We start from the raw sequence: 26387 nt of genomic DNA on the forward strand, positions 1-26387 counted from the left end.
AAGAGACATCACTCTGAGCAACTATAATCAGACTTTATTTTTAGTAATCTTTGAAACCTACCCTTCCCAAGATTTTAACCTTAAAAGCAGGATGGGTAAAGAGGCAGCACAAGAACATTTCCTATTTATTGATTGTATACCCATCTTGTGCTAGAATACAAATTATGATAACCCATGTTCATGAGAAACAAACAATCTAGTTATGGGGACATATCTAGTAAGTAGGAAACATAATCATACACTCCCTTATATTCTCTTAAGTATTAAATTGTATACAACAAATTTTAAATGGCTTGGAGGTGAGAGATAATCCCAGCAAATAGCACAATGCCCAGAAAACATTGTTTTGTTTCATTATTTACTTGCTAAGTGGTATCCGACTCTTTGCGACCCCATGGACTGTAGCCCACCAGGCTCCTCTCTCCATGGGATTTCCCAGGCAAGAATACTGGAGTGGGTTGTCATTTTCTTCTCCAGGGAATCTTCCCATCCCAGGGATTGAACCCACATCTCCTGCATTGACAAGCAGATTCTTTACCACTGAGCCACCTGGGAAGCCCCTAGCATATATTAGACTTGCAATAAATACTTTATAGGTCACTGAAAGCTTGAATGAATGAGTGAATGAACAATGCTTTTAAGAGTGAATCCTGTTTAGAATCCCAGAGAATGATGTCCAGGACTTGGTTGATGTTTCCACAAATGACATTTCAATTTCTCCTACCTCTCCATCTTCATGTACATGACAGAAACTGTATCAACCTTGTATAGAAAAGATGGACAGGTAGAAAATTCGATTGATCTCTTCATAGTGTTGGTGGTCTTGGAGGCTCATATTGCAATGACTCATGTAGCCTGACTTATCAGATTCTTCCTGGTGGGAATTGACTCTGAAAGACTCCGAGGCTTGTAGTCAATAAACTGCACTGGAGCCTGAGGCCATGCAAGATCAAGGCCAGGGCTTCCATATGAGGCCCTGTGGAAAAATAACCAGAATAAGTGAGTAGAGATGAGAGAAAACTAGAATAAAGCTGATTAAAAAGCAAAGTCCAGAAAAACATGGTCCTTGAAAGAGAGACAATTTGAGAGAGGAGGACTCTCTTTTGAGGGAAGGGCAGACTCAGTTCTGTAACTTCAGTTTTCTGTTTTCCCTGGATTCCAGGAAGACTTCTTTTCCTCATTTTAATTAAACGACATTGGGTCAGTTTCTATTCTTTATGACTAAAGGAGCCCAATTTAAACACAACTTTCAGCAATTTATTCTTTTTTCCCATTGGAATTTGCTAATCCTGTCTTTACCTAGCTTTGGATAATATAAACATTGGCTGAGAATTTCTTAAAGTCTTCTTAACTATTTGGTTACCCTCAGAGAATTCACATACTTTTGTAGGATTTCACAGCAATTTCAAGAGAAAAGAAGAATTTATTATTCCTGTGAATTTCTATTCCGTTCAAAATGTTTAATTCAAAACATTTCAATTATCATAAACCAAACTAAGCATAAAAAATTACTCTCTATAACTTTGAAGATAATGCTTTGGGCTAGCAACAGAAACATTTAATAAAACAAAACATTTCATCAGTCTTATAGAGCTTTTGTTTGAATTTAACAAATTTAGCATTTAAACAAGGCCCAAGTACCACTGGAATGTTTTAAAAAGAATTTGTGATCCAGTTGTTCATGTCCACAAGGCAAGGACAAGGTTGAACAGAACTTTTTCTCTACATACTTGATCAAAGGGCCCAGTTTTGTTTTTTTTTTTTCTCCCTTTGTTAAAACAACTTAGGGGTATCAGTGTTTGAAAGTTAACCTCTGGTATGTGTTTGGTTGTTGGGTTCTGTTTGTTTGTTTGTTGTTTATTTTCTTTGTTTAATTTGTACATCTTGGTCATCTGAATGATCTAGGTGATCTGAAGCTGTTTACTTGAACATCCAAACCTTCATCCCCAAAGGACCTGAAGCTAGACCTGTTAGAATAAGGCAGATGTGGAAGGAGCCACCCTAACCCTGCTGCCAGTGGCTTATTGTACTTTTCTCCCGGAAGCTTCATTAAGAAAAGGTGCCAGGTTATATGCTCAGTGAGGAGATAGATCCTTGAGTCCTTGCAGAACAAAAGACCTCTGAGAGTGTGACCTACAACCAATGATGCTTAAGAGAAGCACATGCTAAAAGCAAGTGAAATTGTAAACAGTCTTTTGGTGACCTCATCACCTACAGGAGAGAGAAGGCTAATAGTCTTGTTCTTAGAATACTTATTCTATTAAGATTTCACCAAACAGCTTGACAAGTAGGTTATTAGGTTTCCTGTTGGGACTCAAGCCATAGACTGCAAATAAACCCCCCATGGGAAGGATACCTTGAGGTGTTTATGCTATAATCAAAAGGAATGCCTTGTTTAATACTCATATGCACGTGCTGTGCTGTGCTCAGGTGCTTCCATCATGTCCGGCTCTTTGCCATCCTACGGACTGTAGCCCACCAGGCTCCTCAGTCCATGGGATTCTCCAGAGAAGAATACTGGAAGGGGTTGCTTTGCCTTCCTCCAAGGGGTCTTTCCTACCCAGGGATCAAACCCACGTCTCCTGCATCTCCTGCACTGCAGGCAGATTATTTGCCAATGAGTCACCAGGGAAGCCCATTTATATGCACAGACAGAGCCCAAATCACATCTAAAATTTTCCATCTAGCAATCAGATTTGAACGTGAAAGAAATAAATGCATAAAGGTTATAAAAGAAACATTGAAAAAAAATTGAACTATGAAACAAGTATTGTATCTAGAAATTCAAATCTAATTCCAAACTGAGACTAACGGATCTATCATATGTTTCTGGTTTCAAACCGTATGTCCCTGGAAGTGAAGAAAGGAGATTTTGTAAAGCATCTTCCCTTTTCTTAAATGTTTACATTTTGACAGATATCAAATTGTTCTCCTTTTTTTCCCCATGTAATGAACACAGCATTCCTTATTTCTTTATCAAACCGCAATGTTCTCAGACCTCAGTCTGCAAGTGGAATAAAAGTGTAATAATATCTGCATAAAAAGTACAGGTTTCTCTCTGCTGTGCTCTGCTTAGTCACTCAGTTGTGTCCAACTCTGGATTGTAACCCACTAGCTCCTCTGTCCATGGGATTCTCCAGGAAAGAATACTGGAGTGGGTTGCCATGCCCTCCTCCAGGGGATCTTTCCAACACAGGGATCGAACCCAGGTCTCCCGCATTGCAGGCACTTCTTTACTGTCTGAGCTACCAGGGAAGCACAAGAAAACTGGAGTGGGTAGCCTATCCCTTCTCCATTCTCTCTGCTACCGGATTATCAAGAAGAAAGAATCTTAGGCCCAGAGTTTTCCTACCACCCGAGAAATTCTGTCATTTTCTAGGGTCTTGAGTATTGAAAAGTTAATTGTTTATGCAGGTTCAGATACTCCTGGCTTTTTGCCAGGTCCATGGGGCATCAGGGTGCCTGCCTATCTGAAGCCATTAACCCTTAAGGAGAATATTAGTTTATCCAGCACAGCTGCTGGTGTTTCCAGTAGTACACTGCACTGGGGTGCCATCCTGGTACTGTCATTCCTTCTGAGAAAATACATTGAGTTTCTGAATTTCCAGAGCTATCCATTGTCCACATTCTACCCAAGAAAGAGATGTTACATTATCCTCCATATTTTCTTCATTCTCATCTAGCAAAGTCCTTTCGGATCTTCAGACACAAAACTTCCTTCTTTCTTCTCCCTTCTCCAAATGCAAATCAAGCATGCAAATATATGCCCAGGAGAATTGCTGAAGCCAAAAAGCTGTTCTCAGTTTAGCCTTAGAGAAAACTACAGTCTGCATCCACGTTTGCTCTTTTGGAACACCAGACTGAAACAGTTAATAAAGATGAGATGCAGCCTATATCTTTTGTATTTTCAGTAAGATGAGCACCACAGTTCCTTCTAGCTTGCCAAAAATATTGAATGGAAATGTGCTGAACTAGGGGCAAAACTTTGTGCTGGCTAGGTAAAATGACATGTGCTACTGTTCACAGGAAATAATGGCAAACAGATTTTATGTCTTGTCAAATAGATGAAAAAAGAGAGAAAAACTGTAGAATAAACACCAGTTGTGAACTCCACTGAGAGAATTAATAGGTGTTATATATTAAAGGGATGGCCTAAAGTGGATTATAACTGCAACAAGATGTAATCTGTTTTAAGCAGTGTAATTTCATGTCATCTGGAATTATGCATGGGATATATATATAGTACAAGGAACTTGGAAGTGGAAAAAATGAGTTTTCAACAGAAGTGTTGAATTGGCCCACTGATTCTAGGTTTGCTACCAAATAATAAGAATCAGGACGGATCCAGGACAAAGGGGCACCCAGCTGAAGACTTGCAGAGTGAAAGTATTAGTTACTCGGTCATGTCTGACTCTGCAACCCCATGGACTGTAGCCCACCAGGCTCCTCTGTCCATGGAATTCTCCAGGCAAGAATACTGGAGTGGGAATCAAAAAATGGGCCAAAAAACTAAACAGACATTTTTCCAAAGAAGACATACAGATGGCTAACAAACACTTGAAAAGATGCTCAGCATCACTCATTATCAGAGAAATGCAAATCAAAACCACAATGAAGTACCTCTCATGAGGTAACCACATTCTCACACTGGTCAGAATGGCTGCTGTCAAAAAGTCTACCAGCAATAAATGCTGGAGAGGGTGTGGAGAAAAGGGAACCCTCTTACACTGTTGGTGGGAATGCAAACTAGTACAGCCACTATAGACAACAGTGTGGAGATTCCTTTAAAAACTGGAAATAGAACTGCCATATGACCCAGCAAGCCCACTGCTGGGCAAACACACCGAGGAAACCAGAACTGAAAGAGATATATGTACCCCAATGTTCATCACAGCGCTTTTTACAATTGCCAGGACATGGAAGCAACCTAGATGTCCACCAGCTGACAAATAGATAAGAAAGCTCTGGTACATATACACAATGGAATATTACTCAGCTATTAAAAAGAACACATTTGAATCAGTTCTAATAAGATTTAGTCTCTTCTATAGACATTCTTAGGACTTCCCTGGTGGCTCAGATGGTAAAGCGTCTGCCTACAATGTGGGAAACCAGGGTTCGATCCCTGGATCAGGAAGATCCCCTAGAGAATGAAATGGCAACCCACTCCAGTATTCTTGCCTGGAAAATCCCATGGATGGAGGAGCCTGGTAGGCTATAGTCTATGGGGTCGAAAAGAGTTGGACACGACTGAGTGACTTCACTCACTCATAGATATTATAATGAAGTGGATGAAACTGGAGCCTATTATACAGAGTGAAGTAAGTCAGAAAGAAAAACACCAATACAGTATAGTAATGCATATATATGGAATTTAGAAAGATGGTAAGGATGACCCTATATGTGAGACACAGATATAAAGAACAGACTTTTGGACTCTATGGGAGAAGGTGAGGGTGGGATGATTTGAGAGAATAGCATTGAAACATGTATATTACCATATGAAAAATAGATCACCAATCCAAGTTCAATGCATGAAACAGGGCGCTCAAAGCTGGTGCACTGGGACAAACCTGAGGGATGGGATAGGGAGGGAGGTGGGAGGGGGTTTCAGAATGGGGGACACATGTACACCCATGGCTGATTCATGTCAATGTATGGCAAAATCCACTACAATATTGCAAAGTAACTAGCTTCCAATTAAAATTAAAAAAAAAAAAAAGAATACTGGAATGTGTAGCCATTTCCTTCTCTAGGGGATCATCCTGACCCAGGATTCAAACCCAGGTCTCCACATTTCAGGCAGATTCTTTACCATCTGAGCCACCAGGAATACCAAGACTTGCAAAGTAGGAGCTAAAACAGAGGGAAAAAAAGGAAGTAGATTTTGAATGAAGGAAGGTTCAGTTCAGTTCTGTTCAGTTCAGCCACTCAGTCGTGTCCGACTCTTTGTGACCCCATGAACCTCAGCACGTCAGGCCTCCCTGTCCATCACCAACTCCCGGAGTTTACCCAAAATTGTGTCCATTGAGTCGGTGATGCCATCCAACCATCTCATCCTCTGTCGTCCCCTTCTCCTCCCGCCCTCAATCTTTCCCAGCATCAGGGTCTTTTCCAATAAGTCAGCTCTTTGCATCAGGTGGCCAAAGTATTGGAGTTTCAGCTTCAACATCAGTCCTTCCAATGAACACCTAGGACTGATCTCCTTAAGGATGGACTGGTTGGATCTCCTTGCAGTCCAAGGGACTCTCAAGAGTCTTCTCCAACACCACAGTTCAAAAGCATCAATTCTTTCTTTCAAAAGCATCAGCTTTCTTTATAGTCCAACTCTCACATCCATACATGACTACTGGAAAAACCATAGCCTTGACTAGATGGACCTTTGGTGACAAAGTAATGTCTATGCTTCTTAATATGCTGCCTGCTGCTGCTCCTGCTGCTGCTAAGTCGCCTCAGTCGTGTCTGACTCTGAGCAACCCCATGGACTGCAGCCTACTAGGCTCCTCCGTCCATCGGATTTTCCAGGCAAGAGTACTGGAGTGGGTTGCCATTGCTTTCTCTGAATATGCTGTCTAGGTTGGTCATAACTTTCCTTCCAAGGAGTAAGAGTCTTTTAATTTCATGGCTGCAATCACCATCTGCAGTGATTTTGGAGCCCCCCAAAATAAAGTCAGCCACTGTTTCCACCGTTTCCCCATCTATTTGCCATGAAATGATCAGACTGGATGCCATGATCTTAGTTTTTTGAATGTTGAGCTTTAAGCCAACTTTTTCACTCTCCTCTTTCACTTTCAACAAGAAGCTTTTTAGTTCTTCTTCACTTTCTGCCGTAAGGGTGGTGTCATCTGCCTATCTGAGGTTATTGACATTTCTCCTGGAAATCTTGATTCCAGCTTGTGCTTCCTCCATCCCAGTGTTTCTCATGATGTACTCTGCATGTAAGTTAAATAAGCAGGGTAACAATATACAGCCTTGACCTACTCCTTTTCCTATTTGGAACCAGTCTTTTGTTCCATGTCCAGTTCTAACTCTTGCTTTTTGATCTGCATACAGGTTTCTCAACAGGCAGGTCAGGTAGTCTGGTATTCCCATCTCTTTCAGAATTTTTCAGTTTATTGTGACCCACACAAAGGCTTTGGCATAGTCAATAAAGCAGAAATAGATGTTTTTCTGGAACTCTCTTGCCTTTTTGATGATGCAGCAGATGTTGGCAATTTGACCTCTGGTTCCTCTGCCTTTTCTAAATCCAGCTTGAACATCTGGAAGTTCATGGTTCTTGTATTGCTGAAGCCTGACTTGAAGAATTTTGAGCATTACTTTACTAGCATGTGCTGGTGCTGGTGCTAAGTCCCTTCAGTCATGTCCGACTCTATGCGACCCCATAGATGGCAGCCCACCAGGCTCTGCCGTCCCTGGGATTCTCCAGGCAAGAACACTGGAGTGGTTGTGAGATGAATGCAATTGTTCAGTACTTTGAGCATTCTTTGGCATTGCCTTTCTTTGGGATTGGAATGAAAACTGGCCTTTTCCAGTCCTGTGGCCACTGCTGAATTTCCCAGATTTGCTGGCATATTGCATGAAGCACTTTCACAGCATCATCTTTTAGGATTTGAAATAGCTCAACTGGAATTCCATCACCTCCACTAGCTTTGTTCGTAGTGATGCTTCCTAAGGCTCACTTGACTTCACATTCCAGGACGTCTGGCTCTAGGTGAGTGATCACACCATCGTGATTATGTGGGTCGTGAAGATCTTTTTTGTACAGTTCTTCTGTGTATACTTGCCACCTCTTCTTAATATTTTCTGCTTCTGTTAGGTCCATATCATTTCTGTCCTTTATTGAGCCCAAGGATAAAATAAGAAAGGAGGAGCATATACTGGAAAATGATGACCCCCTAATTATGAAAAAGTAAGTTTAGAACATAGTATGTATGCTTTATAAATCCTCAATTATCATAGCAAAGAGGAAAATAGTTTTTAAATAAACTTTGTAGAAAATATTTAGATTCTGATTTTAAAAGAGACAAATCTGTCTTCTAAATGTGAAACATCTGAGTCCATTCTGTTTTTCATCATGCTAGGGATGTGAGACTTACTTATGATTTTCAAAGTTCTCCTTTGTTATGCTCAAGTGAATAGAGATATGATTAACATCGTAGACTACAAACCGGATCATCAGGCTCCATTGCTCTCATGGAGTGTGAATCAGTGCCACCCTCTTTTTTGGAGTCAATACCTATGGATGTTTCACAATATTTTATTGACCTAGTTACAAAAAAGAAAATGTCATTTTTAAATTCTGTTTGCACGTGTGTATTTCTGTGTGTATGTGCAAGCATGCTGACTAGTGGGGTAACAAGCAGCCTTTGGTCTATAAAACTCCCAAGAAAGAAATGCACCTGTAGGAAAATTATAAGACATAAACTAGCATGACGTAAAAGACCATCAGAATTTACACATCCCAGGGTATGTGTTGCTTTTAAAATATCCATTTGGGAGGCTGGACACTTATTCTATTAAGACTGCCACTGCCCCAAACATTTTTTAGAGTTCTTTTTTGAATACGGCTTTCATTTTCTGTGCCACATGTTTTTGAATGTTCCAATGATAATGTACCTTCATCTTCTGAGTATAAATTTGACTTAGAAATAACGAAAAGTAAGTCAGAAGTAAATCAGGAAAGGCAATTAAATTGGCCAGTATCATAAAGAGCTAAGGTGAACTGGAAAAGTTCTGTGTGGATGTATACTTTGGGATATATTTAACCTTTGTGAGCTATTAATTTCATCACAGCTCATACTTTCAACTTTTTTTTTGTTTTAGATTACTTTATTGCTCTCATTTTCAAAATTAGGAACACCCTGAAATTTGCTCCTGACAAATATGCATACATGTATATATGTTTCTTTCATTACAGAATGAAAGCAAAGTATCTACAGAAGTCAATCATTTACATTTAGCAAGAAAAAATATTACTCCAAATGTAGTTTAATCCACCATTAGTAACTAAGCAAAATACTGCAACTAACTCAAACATGCACTTTTTAAAAGATACATCAAAATATGAGATTTCTTTCAGCTAATTCTTTCCATCTATGTAAAGATACACTCTGCAAGATGTTTTGACAGCAATTTTACTAATATTTATGGTATCATTATTTTATTAAGGATTTTTCTTCTTTTAAAAATGTTATTTTTATAACCACTCCCATGCTATTCAGTTGTAACTATTAATATTTGTGCATTTTTTTCCTGTGATCTGTATGGGAAATTTTTGATATGAAGTGCAATAAAATAAATTTTAGAACTTGAATTTGATATAAAGTCATTTTATTTACCTGTAAATGTTAATAACTGAGCCAAACCTCTTTATGCAAAATGTTTCCCCCTTCCTCTGTGCTCAGTGGCAATGACTGCTGACTTGGTTTTTTGTAGCTTCCCAAATCACTATTCAATGTGATATTAGATTATAGAACTTGGGCCACAAATCCTGAAACCTAGAGAGGCCCTAGGAGGTACATTCCACTGTCGTTCAACTCTACCATGCTCAAGCTTGAGTCTTATGTCTCACCCAGCTATTTAACTTGTTTTCTAAAATATAGGATATTTATTTCAAAAGTCAAACCACACCAATGTCAAAAGTGGTGGGAGTACTACAATTAAAATGCAGTGAAAATGTACAGTGCAGTGAGGGACCAAAGGCCAATGCAGATATAGACGTCACTGTAATAAAGTGGTAGACTTAAGGGCTAAGATTTCCTTCTTTCATAATTATGTTTAATTTGCTTACTTTGCCAAAAGACGTCATTTCTCTGAGAAGCAGTCTCTAGAGCAAGATTGCTTTTCTTCAGCGTTATTGGTGTTTAGGGCCAGATAATTCATTGCTGGTGTGAATGGTGCTGTGTTTAGCAATCTGTGTTTATACACCAGATGCCATTAACATCCTTACCCCAACTGTAACAGCCAAAAATGATTCCATACATGGCTAAGTGCCCTCTGGGGGACAAAATCTTCCCCCCCCACCATTCCCCCTTCTCCTGAGTTAAGAACCATTGCTTCTGAGTGACCGTTTGGATATTTAGAATAGGTTTCTGACAATAAGTTACAGAAGAGTGTTCACACCATGCCACTAATCATTCATGTTAGTTTAGTGTTTTACTCCAAGTAGTTTAAGTCCTGGGTAATATATCATAATCCATTTAATACTAATTCTTATCAACTACGTTCTGATATTTTTATGTTCTTTTTAAACAGTGAACCTATGCTCCTATAGTTGCTTAACACGTTCAAAAGAAAAATTATAGACAAAAAAAATTTTAATATGTCCAAATACAGGATTTACTAACATTAGATAGAGGATAACATCTCAAATATCTATAGCATGTTATGGCCACAAGAGTTGCTGTAGGGTAAATGGGTCAGAATTACCATTGGTGAAGTCATAGCCCATATAGCTTTGGATTATTACAGGCCAGGCCAAAGCAAGCAAATCTCATTAGATCTGAGAGCACTCCTTAGAGGTGGATGAAATATCAGCAGTCAGTTGGCATTTGCAAGAAACATAGGTCTGAGATAACCAAGAGAGCACTTACTCAGACTTCAAATACTCAAAGAACAAGCCTGATTCTGTATATTACGTTAGTAGAAGTTTTGAATCTATTTTTGCCCAGCCCTAGGATTTTAGTAGGCAAGCAACAACCAAAGAAATGAACTTCAAATATCCCTCTGAGAATTATCAAGTTTTATGGAACATGAAACTAACTCAGGAGCAAAGCAAACCCTGAGGAACAAACAAACTCTGATGGAAAGTGAAGAAAGGAGCCCCGAGTCCCTTTCTGATTTCCTTGGCAACAAGATAATCAAGCAGAATGCCTCAATGAGTTAAAAAGCTCCCATACATACACACTTGATGCTCACAAATTTAAATTGAACAATAAAGATGATAATCAGACTAAGTGACAAAGTACAGATAAACTCACTCTGGCCGTGCAAGTACAAAACCAGTTATTCTACTCGATGTTTTAATAAGTACAACTTTCCACAGATCATCAAGACCACAGTGTATTATTCTAAAGTTTACAGAGCCTGGGGAGGGGGAAACTGGCTTAACACCATCAGGGTCATCTAATTTGTGACCCCTGACAAATTCCACATTCCTGAGCTGATGGCAAGTGGAGAATACTGCTTTACCAAAGGTTAGAATTATAGGATAGAATATGTGAATGTGAATGCAACGGCCACACTTAAGATGTTGTGATCTCCACACCCCACATTGCTTGTTTCACCCTGTGCCATCTGAAGCTCCATCACTTCTCATTCACCAAATCCTAATACTTCTTTTCCAAACAATATTTACTTTCCTGTGGCATTTCTCTTCTTAACTGATTATTCTTGCATGCGCATACTCAGTTGCTAAGTCATGTCTGACTCTTTTGTGACCCTGTGGACTGTAGCCCACCAGGCTCCTCTGTCCACAGGATTTTCCAGGAAAGAATACTGGAGTGGGTTGCCATTTCTTTCTCCATGGGAATCTTCCTGACCCAGGGATCGAACCTGCATCTCCTGCATTGGCAGGCTGGTTCTTTACTGCTGCATCACCTGGGAAGCCCTACTAATTATTCTTGGATGCAGCCTATTTTGTAACCACCTAAGAACACACTTCCTGGTGGCTCAGATGGTACAGAATCTGCTCATAGTGCAGGAGACCCAGGTTCGATTTCTGGGTCGGAAAGATCCCTTGGAGAAGGAAATGGCAACCCACTCCAGTATTCTTGCCTGGAGAATTCCACGCGCAGCCAGGCTACAGTCCATGGAGCCGCAAAGAGTCGGACATGACTGAGTGACTAACACACACACACACAAGAACATTGGACACAACTGAGTGACTAACACATACACAAGAACACACTGATTCAAAACTGAACATATAGTTATCATTACACACGTCAAAAAGGTGAAAATTAGACTGGTCTGAAGAAAAAAGTAGGAAAGAGACAGAGTAATGGATTGAATGAAACAATAAAATAAATGAGGAAGAGATGAAATTTCTATGAATAAAGTAGGAGCGAGAAGCTATTTCCTAAGGTTTTGGGGGAGGTAGATTTTCCACACAAAAGATGGCAGTAGATTGAAAAAGTCATTTGGATTGCTTTTCACTCCTCAGAGATTCTAAAACTATAGGCAGCAAATGCAATGTTAAAGCTACATGTGGGTTCTTTTCCTCATAAGTAAATTACATTGTAAATTTCATTGTCTTAGTACTATGGTGTGTAGCTTTGAACTGTGGTGTTGGAGAAAATCTTGAGAGTCCCTTGGACTGTAAGGAGATCAAACCAATCAATCCTAAAGGAAATTAGTCCTGAATATTCATTGGAAGGACTGATACTGAAGCTGAAACTCCAATACTTTGGCCACCTGATGCAAAGAACTGACTCCTTGGAAAAGACCCTGATGCTGGGAAAGATTGAAGGCAGGAGGAGAAGGGGAAGATCGAGGATGAGATGGTTGGATGGCATCACCAACTCGATGGACATGAGCTGGAGTAAGCTCTGGGAATTGATGATGGACAGGGAAGCCCGCCATGCTGCAATCCATGGGGTTGCAAAGAGTTGGACACGACCAAGTGACTGAACTGAACTGAAGTGAGAAGAGATTCAGTTCAGTTCAGTCGCTCAGTCATGTCTGACTCTCCCCAACCCCATGAACTGCAGCACGCCAGGCCTCCCTGTCCATCACCAACTCCTGGAGTCTACCCAAACCCATGTTCATCGAGTCGGTGATGCCATCCAACCATCTCATCCTCTGTCGTCCCCTTCTCCTCCCACCCCCAATCCTACCCAGCATTAGGGTCTTTTCCAATGAGTCAACCCTTCACATGAGGTGGCCAAAGTATTGGAGTTTCAGCTTCAACATCAGTCCTTCCAATGAACATCCAGGATTGATCTCTTTTAGGATGGATTGATTGGATCTCCTTGCAGTCCAAGGGACTCTCAAGAGTCTTCTCCAACACCACAGTTCAAAAGCATCAATTCTGCGGCGCTCAGCTTTCTTCACCATCCAACTCTCACATCCATACATGACCACTGGAAAAACCATAGCCTTGACTAGACGGACTTTTGCTGGCAAAGTAATGTCTCTGCTTTTAAACATGCCATCTAGGTTGGCCATAACCTTCCTTCCAAGGAGTAAGCGTCTTTTAATTTCATGGCTGCAGTCACCATCTGCAGTGATTCTGGAGCCCAAAAAAGTAAAGTCTGACACTGTTTCCACTGTTTCCACTGTTTCCCCATCTATTTCCCATGGAGTGATGGGACCAGATGCCATGATCTTAGTTTTCTGAACGTTGAGCTTTAAGCCAACTTTTTCACTCGCTTCCTTCACCTTCATCAAGAGGCTCTTTAGTTCTTCTTCACTTTCTGCCATAAGGGTGGTGTCATCCGCATATCTGAGGTTATTGATATTTCTCCCAGCAATCTTGATTCCAGCTTGTGTTTCTTCCAGCCCAGCGTTTCTCATGATGTACTCTGCATATAAGTTAAATAAGCAGGGTGACAATATACAGCCTTGACATACTCCTTTTCCTATTTGGAACCAGTCTGTTGTTCCATGTCCAGTTCTAACTGTTGCTTCCTGACCTGCATAAAGGTTTCTCAAGAGACAGGTCAGATGGTCTGGGATCCCCATCTCTTTCAGAATTTTCCCCAGTTTATTGTGATCCACACAGTCAAAGGCTTTCGCATAGTCAATAAAGCAGAAATATATGTTTTTCTGGAACTCTCTTGCTTTTTCGATGATCCAGAGGATATTGGCAATTTGATCTCTGGTTCCTCTGCCTTTTCTAAAACCAGCTTGAACATCTGGAAGTTCACGGTTCAGGTATTGCTGAAGCCTGGCTTGGAGAATTTTGAGCATTACTTTACTAGCATGTGAGATGAGTGCAATTGTGCGGTAGTTTGAGCATTCTTTGGCATTGCCTTTCTTTGGGATTGGAACGAAAACTGACCTCTTCCAGTCCTGTGGCCACTGCTGAGTTTTCCAAATTTGCTGGCATATCGAGTGCAGCACTTTCACAGCATCACTTTTGAGGATTTGAAATAGCTCAACTGGAATTCCATCACCTCCACTAGCTTTGTTCGTAGTGATGCTTTCTAAGGCCCACTTGACTTCACATTCCAGGATGTCTGGCTCTAGGTGACTGATCACACCATCGTGATTATCTGGGTCGTGAAGATGTTTTTTTGTACAGGTCTTCTGTGTATTCTTGCCACCTCTTCTTAATATCTTCTGCTTCTGTTAGGTCCATACCTTTTCTGTCCTTTATCGAGCCTATCTTTGCATGAAATGTTCCTTTGGTATCTCTAATTTTCTTGAAGAGGTCTCTAGTCTTTCCCAATCTGTTGTTTTCCTCTATTTCTTTGCACTGATCGCTGAGGAAGGCTTTCTTATCTCTCCTTGCTATTCTTTGGAACTCTGCATTCAGATGAGAATATCTTTCCTTTTCTCCTTTGCTTTTCGCTTCTCTTCTCTTACAAGCTATCTGTAAGGCCTCCTCAGACAGCCATTTTGCTTTTTTGCATTTCTTTTCCATGGGGATTTTCTTGATCCCTGTCTCCTGTACAATGTCACGAACCTCTGTCCATAGTTCATCAGGCACTCTGTCTATCAGGTCTAGTCCCTTAAATCTATTTGTCACTTCCACTGTATAATCATAAGGGATTTGATCTAGGTCATACCTGAATGGTCTAGTGGTTTTCCCTACTTTCTTCAATTTAAGTCTGAATTTGGCAATATGCAGTTCATGATCTGAGCCGCAGTCTGCTCCTGGTCTTGTTTTTGCTGACTGTATAGAGCTTCTCCATCTTTGGCTGCAAAGAATATAATCAATCTGATTTCGGTGTTGACCATCTGGTGATGTCCACGTGTAGAGTCTTCTTTTGTGTTGTTGGAATAGGGTGTTTGCTATTACCAGTGCGTTCTCGTGGCAAAACTCTATTAGCCTTTGCCCTGCTTCATTCTGTACTCCAAGGCCAAACTTGCCTGTTATGCCAGGTGTTTCTTGACTTCCTACTTTTGCATTCCAGTCCCCTATAATGAAAAGGACATCTTTTTTGGGTGTTAGTTCTAGAAGGTCTTGTAGGTCTTCATAGAACCGTTCAACTTCAGCTTCTTCGGCATTACTGGTCAGGGCATATACTTGGATTACCATGATATTGAATGGTTTGCCTTGGAAACGAACAGAGATCATTCTGTCGTTTTTGAGATTGCATCCAAGTACTGCATTTCGGACTCTTTTGTTGACCATGATGGCTACTCCATTTCTTCTAAGGGATTCTTGCCCACAGTAGTAGATATAATGGTCATCTGAGTTAAATTCACCCATTCCAGTCCATCTTAGTTCGCTGATTCCTAGAATGTCAACATTCACTCTTGCCATCTCCTGTTTGACCACTTCCAGTTTGCCTTGATTCATGGACCTAACATTCCAGGTTCCTATTCAATATTGCTCTTTACAGCATCGGACTTTGCATCTATCACCAGTCACATCCACATTTGGGTATCGTTTTTGCTTTGGCTCTATCCCATCATTCTTTCTGGAGTTATTTCTCCACTGATCTCCATCAGCATATTGGGCACCTACTGACCTGGGGAGTTCATCTTTCAGTGTCCTATCCTTTTGCCTTTTCATACTGTTCATGGGGTTCTCAAGGCAAGAATACTGAAGTGGTTTGCCATGCCCTTCTCCAGTGGACCACAATCTGTCAGAAGAGATTAGCTCCACAAATATGAGCAATTTGAAAAAAAAATAATAATGTAGCCAACAGAATTATGTTTCTTCGGGTTTATACTTAGAAGTAAATTCTAAAACTTGTCCAACGCCCCAGAACCATTCTGCAAATATACTTCTCCTTCTGTCCATCCTTAACAATATCACCCTTCACATGCATAACTTTTCACCCTCTTCCTCTAGGCACTTCAAATATCTCCAGGATAAGACATTACAAACAGATGCCTGTGGCCAAAAGCACCGAGTTTTGCCAATACATTCTTCTGAAATCCCACAAATGAAAAGCAAGGAAGGCAGAAAGGCACTTTTCATATTTAGCAACTATAGCCTGAAATCTCAGGTTCTACTTAAATTATTTTGTGATTAAATCTTAATCTGGTGATTTTACAGAATCAAAGACCCAGCTCAGTAACCCATTCACAAATTCACCTTAAAAATGCAATTTCCTTATTTGAGTGTCTTATTTGAGTACTAATTTATTTTTTTTGAAAATTCTGCTCCATATTGCTATTTCTCTGATATTAATCTACTTTATTGAGAATTTCTATCATAAGTAATTGATATCTTTAAATAATCTGTGCAGGAGTTCTTAATTGGTTTTCACAACTATCCTTAAAAAGCATAGATATTCATTTTTAAGACACAGTTTGAAACTTTTGATGATAATTTGATAAGTAACAGCTATTGGACAACTGAAAAGAATAAATGTTCACATATATGTCTTCTTTCGTGTTAGATCAAAAAATTAACATTTTATTCATGGTGCCTTCCTGTATTAAATTTCTTGGGGTCACTGGACCTCAGATGCTAAAAGGGCAGAGGAAAGAGATAGATGAGAACAGCTCTGAAATGACAGTGAAAACATATGGTGTCCATCTTGCAAGCATGAGGCTCGCGGGTATTACTGCCGCTCTCCCTGTGTTCCGAAAAGCTGGAATAAGCCAGCAGGCAGCCTGGTGTCTAGTTAGAAGAGTGCCAGAAACAGGTGGTGCCAACCTAACCTTTTCTTTCCACCATAGATACTCTGAGCAAGTCCTTCACACGTCATAGTATTGCTTTAAACATATTTATTAAAGGAAAGCCAAGTGTTTAAAAAGACAGTTTATAAGGACTCATGATGCTTAAAATTGTTGTTGTTGGTTTTCTTTTACTTTGTGAAAAATTATGTAACTTAAAAATTGAGAGAGTGGTATTGACATATATATACTACCTTGTGTAAAATATACACCTAGTGAGAAGGTGCTGTATAACGCAAGGGGCCCAGCCTGGCCCTCTGTGATGACCTAGAGGAGTGGAATGAGAGGAAGACTCAAGAGGGAGGGAATATGTATATACACTTATGGCTGATTCGCATTGTTGTACAGCAGAAGCCAACACAACATTGTAAAACAATTATCTTCCAGTTAAAATTTTTAAAAAATAGTAAAGATAGATTTTTAAAATTTAAGTATAAAAAGCACATTTTAAGCTTTCACATGTGTGTTTTGACAAGTGTTGTATAGTCCAATGGAACACCACCCAAAGCCAGGTATAAAATATTTCAATCACTCCAGACATTTCTCTCCTGCTTCTTTCCAGTCAAACCCCACTGGACTAAATTCTATAACCATCCATTATTTTGAAGCAACTTAGCATATGTATTTTATATTTGGCTTTTTTTGCTCAATATTATGTTTTTGAGATTCATTCATGTTGTGGGATATATTGCTAACTCATTCTTTATTGCTGACTAATTATTTCATTGTATGAATAGAATAGAATTTGTCCATCCATTTTTCTGAGTAGAGATGCATAGATCGCTTCCAGGTTTTCTCTGATCATTCTTTTACTAGCCTTTGTGTGGATATGTGTTTTCATATCACTTGGATAAATATCTAGGAGTGGAACTCCTGTTACATGGAATGTTTAACTTTTAAGAAACTGGGAAAAAATTCTCCAAAATAGTTGTGACATTTTACACCACCACCACCAATCTGTGAGTATTTCAATTGCTCCTCAGTCTCACCACTATTTGGTAGTGTCAGTTTTTAGCCGTGCCAGTGGGTGTAAAATGCTATCTCATTATACTGAAATCGTGTCTCCCCGAGGACTGGTGATGCTGAGTATGCTCATATGCTCATCTCCCCCATTCCCATGTGGGATGGCTCATTTCTAGATATCCTTTTGCCAAGTGTCTGTTCAAGTTTTTTTTTTCTCCTATTTTTTTAATTGGGCTATTTAACTTTTTATTGCTAACTTGTGAAAGTTTTTTTATATGTTCTGGATATGAGTTATTCATGAATAAAAATGATAAGAATATTTTCCAGGCTGTTGCTTGGCCAGTCATTTTCTTCTCATGAGCAGAAGTTTTTAATTTTGATGAAATTTCAACATTGTTTTTAGTGGTATTTTTAAAGTTTTATCTAATAAATCTTTACATAACCCAGGGTGACAAAGATATCCTTACTTATTTTATTCTAGATTTTTATTATAGTTTTTATATTTAAGCTCATGTAGGAGAGGTAAAACTTTCCTCCTCTTAGAATCCCTGGCTGGTTTTGAAAGTGAAGTTGACATAAGGCAAATTAACAGGAGAAAAACATACAAGTTCATTTTTACATGTACTTGCTGCTGCTTCTGCTAAGTTGCTTCAGTCATGTCCAACTCTGTGACCCTATGGACTGTAGCCCACCAGGCTCCTCTGTACCTGGGAGCCTCATATAAAAAATGAAGACACAAAAAAGTGGCCAGACCTAAGTGTTTATGCACTAGGTTGAACAAAGACAGACAATTGTAGAAAAGTAAATGTATAGAGAGACTAAAGGAAGATAAGAGCCATTTTAATGAGGTCTGTTTGCACAGATTTCTTTCAGCCTTGACTCCCCATCTCTGGTAATGAGAATATTTCTTTCCTCCTGGTATAAGAAGGATATCTTTCACATGGAAATTTTATCTCTTGCTTTCAGGAAGAAAAGAGAGGTCAGAGTGTTCTTCTCATACCAGCTGTTTTTTCAAGTGTCTTAGCTCAAAATAATCCTTTTGCCAATATGGCATTTTTGGCAGGAGAAGGAGGATTCTGCCACCTTTTATTCATGCTCCACTTCCAAATAATATTTTGTGTATTGAGTGAGGTAAGGTCGAAGTTTTGTTTTGTTTTGTTTTCTAATGAGCAGCCAGTTGCTGCATCATGCTAGAAAGAATTTTATCTTCCTCATTAATTTGACTTGCCATTTTGGTCAGATACCGGAGAAGGCAATGGCACCCCACTCCAGTACTCTTGCCTGGAAAATCCCATGGACGGAGGAGCCTGGTAGGCTGCAGTCCATGGGGTCGCTAAGAGTCGGACGTGACTGAGTGACTTCACTTTCACTTTTCCCTTTCATGCACTGGAGAAGGAAATGGCAACCCACTCCAGTGTTCTTGCCTGGAGAATCCCAGGGACGGCGGAGCCTGGTGGGCTGACGTCTATGGGGTCGCACAGAGTCGGACACGACTGAAGCGATTCAGCAGCAGCAGTAGCAACCAATATAGTTGTATTTGTGTATGTATGTATTATACATTTATATATGTGTGTATATAACTTCTGTATGTGTATATATCATATAATGTATGTATCATAACATTTATATATGTGCCTATTTCTGAATTTTTAAAAATCTGTACCATCAATTTGTCTATTATTATGCCAACATAACACTGATCATTACTGTGACATTGTATCAAGTCCTTAAATCATGTAGTGTAAATCCATCAACTTTGTTCTTCTTTATCAATACTACTTTGGGCTATTCTAGGTCCTTTGCAGTTTTGGGCTAATATGTAGTTTCTTTTAAAAAATCTGCTAATATTTTTATTGAAATTGTATCAAATCTATAAATAATTTTGGGGAAGTGGACATCTTAACAATCTTGAGTTTTCCAGTTCATGAATATGGTATTTATTCAGGTACATTAAAATTTCTTTCAGTAATAATTTAGAATTTGCTGATCTTTCATTAAGTTTATTTCTAGATGTTTAAAGGTTTGAGGGATATTTAAATGATATTTTAAAATTTATTTTTAGATTTGTTAATAATTAGAAAATGTGGTTGCTTTTTGAGTATTGGACCTATATCTGAGAACTTGCTAAATTCACCTATTCTAGTAGTTGTTATTTTGTATATGTGGATTCCATGGAGTTTTATACACACATAATTATGCCAACTATGATTAGTGACAGGTTAATTGCTTCTTTTTTAATTGTTTTGAATTGTTATGCTTCATGTGTTTTTCTGGCCTTATTGTAGTAAATATAATTTTTGGTCAGTGTGAAATGGTTCCAGCATACAAATATTTATTTACATGTTTTATCTTTCTGCTATTCTTTTTTCCATCCAAAAAACTTTTAAAGTATTTATTATGGCACAGATATACTGCAGATAAACTACACCTTCACTCTGAAACTGCTTTATTTCATCTTTATTTTTTAAGTCTATCTTTACAGGCTATGAGGGCTTCCCCAGTGGCTCAGCAGTAAAGAATCTACCTGCAATCCAGGAGATGCAGGAGACGAGGGTTCGATCCCTGGGATGGGAAGATCCCCTGGAGGAGGAAATGGCAACCAGTATTCTCACCAGGAAAACCCCATGGACAGAGGAGTCTGGCTGGCTAGAGTCCATGGGACCGCAAAGAGTCAGACACGACTGAGCACGCACGTACCTGCACTTGCAAGAAATTACAAGACATGAAATATAGGCTGATAATTTTCTCTTTTAGCATTTTAAAGAGGTTGTTCTATTTTCCTCTAGACTTTATTGTTTGTAACAGAGTTCTTATCATCATTTCCCTGTTTGTGGTTGTCTTCTTTATCAGTTTTTAATTTATTTTTTACTTTTAACTTATGGTACTTGGTCTACGAGGTACTAAAAAGGAAATTTCTTTGTATGTACTCCACTTAAGGCTTGTTGTGCTTCTTCAATGTCTTCCATTAATTCTGGAAAATTTCTGTTCATCATCTTTTCAAATATTTCTTCTGCCCCATTCTTTGTCTTCTTTCCTTGCACACAAATTACACATATTTTTATCATTTGATTTTGTCCCATCAATCTCAAGATACTCTACCCCATTATTTCACTGTTTTTTTTTTCTGTATGTTTCATTTTGGATAATTTCTACTGCACTATTTTTAAGTTCACTAATTCTTTTCTGTGTTCAATCAAGTTGTCAATAAACCCATTGAGTGAATTCATTTCTTGGAACATATATTTCATGTCTTGGATTTCCATTTGACTTTATAAAAATGTCCAAGTCTCCAATAATATTCCTCATCTATTCACACATGTAATTCATCCTTTCCACACATTGATAATAACCATTTTTCAGTGTCTTTCTGATAATTTCAATATCTGGAACTTAAATTAAATGTGCATTAATTTTTTTAAACACCATCCTTGTAGAGAAGGGGGACAAAAAGAAGCAAATGTAGACAAATATGGGAAACCTATTGAAAATGTGTTCATTTCCCCAGTATCCCTCGACTTCCCTATCCTGCAACACAGAATTGTCTCAATTGGTATTTGCTTCTATTGACTCTTTTCTCTCTTTAGTATGGATTAGGTTTTCTTCTTTCATCACTTGACCCCTAATTTTTTTGTATTTTGGACACAATCTGTAAAAAGAACAGTAATGAAAAAGAAAGGCAATGCCAAAAAATGTTCAAACTACTCTACAATTGCAGTCATCTCACACACTAGCAAAGTAATGCTCAAAATTCTCCAGGCCGGGCCTCAGCAGTACCTGAACCGTGAACTTCCAGATGTTCAAGCTGGATTTAGAAAAGGCAGAGGAACCAGATATCAAATTGCCAACATCTTTTGGATCATTGAAAAAGCCAAAGGGATCCAGAAACATCTACTTCTGCTTTATTGACTATGCCAAAGCCTTTGACTGTGTGGATCACAACAAACTGTGGAAAATTCTGAAAGAGATGGGAATACCAGACCACCTGATATGCCTCCTGAGAAATCTGTATGCAGGTCAGGAAGCAACAGTTAGAACTGGACATGGAACAACAGACTGGTTTCAAATCAGGAGAGGAGTATGTCTAGGCTGTATATTGTCACCCTGCTTATTTAACTTATATGCAGAGTATATCATGAGAAATGCTTGGCTGGATGAAGCACAAGCTGGAATCAAGATTGCCGGGAGAAATATCAATAACCTCAGATATGCCGATAACACCACCATTATGGCAGAAAGCAAAGAGGAACTAAAGAGCCTCTTGATGAAAGTGAAAGAGGAGAGTGAAATAGCTGGCTTAAAACTCAACATTCAGAAAACTAAGACCATGGCATCTGGTCCCATCACTTCATGGCAAATAGATGGGGAAACAATGGAAACAGTGGCTGACTTTATTTTGGGGGGCTCCAAAATCACTGCAGATGGTGATTGCAGCCATGAACTTAAAAGCTTGCTCCTTGAGAGAAAAGTTATGATCAACCTAGACAGCATATTAAAAAGCAGAGACATTACTTTGTCAACAAAGGTCCATCTAGTCAAGGCTATGATTTTTCCAGTAGTCATGTATGGATGTGAGAGTTGGACTATAAAAAAGCTGAGCACTGAAGAATTGATGCTTTTGAACTGTGGTGTTGGAGAAGACTCTTGAGAGTTCCTTCGACAGAAAGAGATCCAACCAGTCCATCCTAAAGGAAATCAGTCCTGAACATTCATTGGAAGGACTGTTGTTGAAGATGAAACTCCAATCCTTTGGCCACCTGATGCGAAGAGCTGACTCATTTGAAAAGACCCTGTTGCCGGGAAAGATTGTAGGCAGGAGGAGAAGGGGATGACAGAGGATGAGATGGTTGGATGGCATCACCGACTCAACGGACATGAGCTTGAGTAAGCTCCAGGAGTTGGTGACGGACAGGAAGGCCTGGCGTGCTGCACTCTATGTGGCTGCAAAGAGTCGGACATGACTGAGCGACTGAACTGAACTGAATGACTAAAGTAACACATTATTTTCCCACAGAAAAATCATGTCTTTTCTTCATGATCTTGGTCAGTCTATCCATTATCAAGCTGTGTTTGGACGTTTTTGCAGGTTTAGTTACATTCAGTTCACCACTAACTTCACATTGCTTGATAATGGGATCGGAAATTTCCATTCAATTGTACTTGGGAATCTTAGCACCAGTGATACTCTGGAGATTTCTTTGTAATTTTCATCCAGCCTCCAATTTTCTGAACCAGGGGCCATCTCTTTTATGATTTATAGCCTTGTGACTAGATTTTTAGTCATTGGGGAGTTATCCTTGCATTTCTTCCAGAATTCCCGAATTTTAACCTTGGACCTACCAATGATTGATTGTCGGACTTGGGTGAACTTACTAAACTTTTTCATCTCATTGCTAAAATAGAATAAAGAGTACCACGCCTATGTTTCTTAAGGACAGACTTAACATTAGAGACACAACACGTATTTAGGAAAAGCACACTGTGTTCTGGTTGAGCTGAATGTGAAAGTCAAAGTTAGATTTGTTGTAGAAATCAAATACCCTTTTTGGATTGATCTGTCTCCATCAATAACACTTTGAACCCAACAGTGTTGTATCGGTTGCTTAATTAGTTTCTCTTTTATAGGGATATCCCCTTATAAATAAGAAAGTATTAAGTCAGTATGAGCTATTAAAAGAAACATTGGGAGCATCAACTCAAATTAAAAACTATATGGACTCCAGAAATGATTTTATTATTTCTAATTTTCTAATGACCTCCAGAACTCTAGAAAATATGATGTTTTCAGGCAAAAATGTGAATGACACACAGCATGGATATTTACAACCTGCTGCCAAGGAAGAGGTAGATAGGAAGGGAAGGAAGGAGATGACTATGGAGTTAATATTCAGCATACTTTATCAGCTATCTGTAACGGCCTCTCATTTATGACTCTGGGATATTAGCCACATAGAGTCACACAGAGAGTTTCTGTGCTCTCTGTCTGTAACTGTGGTTTAAAAAAAGAAGTTTGCATTGTTGAAATTAGCCCATATCCACTGCCAAAAGTACATGATCCAGTGGCTAACATGTAATGATGCTATTTCTGAAAACTGTGTTGTAATTAAATGTCACAGTCTTGCATATATTTCAGACAACTCAGCATTGAAGTCAAGTCAGGTCACCGATAGAAAGTTATTGGTCAATGATCCCATTAAGCAAGTTAAGGGATGCTCTATATTCAAAATGACTTCATCTTCTCAAAGGATAAAGCCACCACATAATCCCAAAGGATATCTCCTTGTCCTCATGAGAACTCCATTAAAAATTAATATCTCAACCAATTACAATAAACTGTAAAGAGATTTCACATTTATTGTGGGGAAATTCTATTATAATGAGAACATTGCTAGGAAAACTATCCCCAAATAGCAGGGTATAAGGTCAAAAAAAGAATTGAAAGAACCTTCTCTTCACCTTATTATCTCATGATAAGACCTAAGAAAATATTTGTAGTGCAAGATAGCTTATGATATACAATTTACCATGCTCATACTTGTAAAGCCCTGTGCTGAAGGCCAAATAAACTCTGGAAGTGTTTCCACTGAACTTGGGGGAAATAAATTCACTTTTGTAAACTCTTCTGGTAAAGATGAGTTCTGATAGGACAGACTGAGCACACATTTATATTCTCCTTCTCATTCCAAACCACACAAAATAATAACAACCTAAAAAAGTATTTTAAAAAATTATAGAAAGTACTTTTGAAAGTATAAAAAGTCAAATTAAGGAACCACAAAATTTTGGAATTTCTGAGGCATGGGATCATATATAATCAGATCTTTAGCAAAACAAAACTGGAGGAAACTTGGTTAAAACATATGTAGGAGGTAAGAGGTTATAACATATGCTGTGGAGGTAACAGGTTTGAGGATCTCTAAGCCTCGTGTCAGTAATGCCAAGAATTTGGAGAAAACTCTGGAGCATTTAGAAAGAATCTTAATTGGAGATCTGAATTTGGTCTAGTCAACATGCAGCAGGCTAGTCTATTTCTTCCTTTCTCAGTCTTTTATGCTATGTGGGCTTGAACAACTGGTTCAAGAAGAGTATAGGGCTGGAGAGGTCTTGTAGTTGTCAGATAGCTACTGATTTCTGGGTATGATGGGTACTCTCTGACATTTGGAAGAAAAGCATCCATTCCAAAGACCTCCTCCATACATTAGAGACAGATCATAAAAATACAAAAGGCACAGGAATAGTAACTCTCAAAATAAAGCTAAAGACAGCCAAGAAGCATTACTCATTTTAAGAAAGTCAATAACATAGAAGTCAAGCAATACAAAAAGAATGACCTCCCCAAGAAAAAAGTTAATTAACAAAAAAGTATAGAATAAGTATATAGTTAGATTTGAAAGAATATTGCATCTATATGAAAACATATTTCCTAGAGCTCTTAGAATAAAAATGGAACAGAAATGAAAAATTCAATCAGTAGGCAATAATTGCAGTAAAACATACTATATAGTGAATTAATGGGTTGAAAAATTGAGCTGAGATATTCTCACATGAAGGAGAACATATGTACCAAAGGAGGAAAAATATAAGTGTAACTGATATAAAGAGTATATCCAGAAATTCCAAAGTCCGGATTATAGAAACTATAAAATGAGAGAAAAGAAAATGCAGAGAAATATATCATCAAATAAATATCAACCAAAAAATTCTCAGGCCTGAAGAAAGCATGAATCTTCAATTAAAAGTGCTAAGCTAGACTTTAAATGAGCTCAAACCCTCTGAAAATTCAGCCTGCCATCAATATAACTTCTCAGGAGCATAATTCAATACTAGAAGATAGATATTACTATTTTCCAAATTAAAGAAGGAGAATTATTTCATGGGCTTCCCAGGTGGTGCTAGGATAAAGAACTCTCCTGTCAATGTAGGAGATGTAAGAGATGCATGTTCGATCCCTGGGTCAGGAAGATCCCCTGGAGGAGAGCATGGCAACCCACTCCAGTATTCTTTCTTGGAGAATCTCATGGACAGGAGCCTGTGGGCTATATAGTTGGACTTGACTGTAGTGACTTAGCATGCAACTATTTCAAACCTATAACTCACTCAACTAAGTGAATTAATATTTTTATTATTTTATTAAAGCAAAAGATAGTATAAACAAATATTCAGAAAATCAAAGCCTGACAGTGTTTACCAAGTTAAGCAATACCTGAAAAAATTGGTTGGGAATACACATCAACAAATAAACAATGAATCCCCCCAAGAAGGGCATGATGTAGTTCCAAATATACAAAAGTAGTAGCAGATTCATAGTGATGTCTAAATAATTGTTAATGGATAGAGGAAAACCAAAAGCATAATAAACTTCAGTTAAACTCAACATGAAAGGTGGTAACAGTAATGCAGAAGAAGAAAATTAAACTGAGATAATATTTTGACCTTTAGGTAGAGCAGATACAGATATTTTTAATTCTAAATAACAATAGAAATATTGATCAGAAAAGACCTGATGTTAGGAAATATTGAAGGCAAAAGGAGAAAAGGGCAGCAGAGGATGTGATGGTTGGATAGCATCAGTGACTCAATGGACATGAATCTGAGCAAACTCTGGGAGATAGTGAAGGACAGGGAAG

Source organism: Giraffa tippelskirchi, chromosome 2 (genome assembly GCF_054371585.1).
Source record: "Giraffa tippelskirchi isolate mGirTip1 chromosome 2, T2T-mGirTip1v1.2.pri, whole genome shotgun sequence".
NCBI lineage: Eukaryota > Metazoa > Chordata > Mammalia > Artiodactyla > Giraffidae > Giraffa > Giraffa tippelskirchi.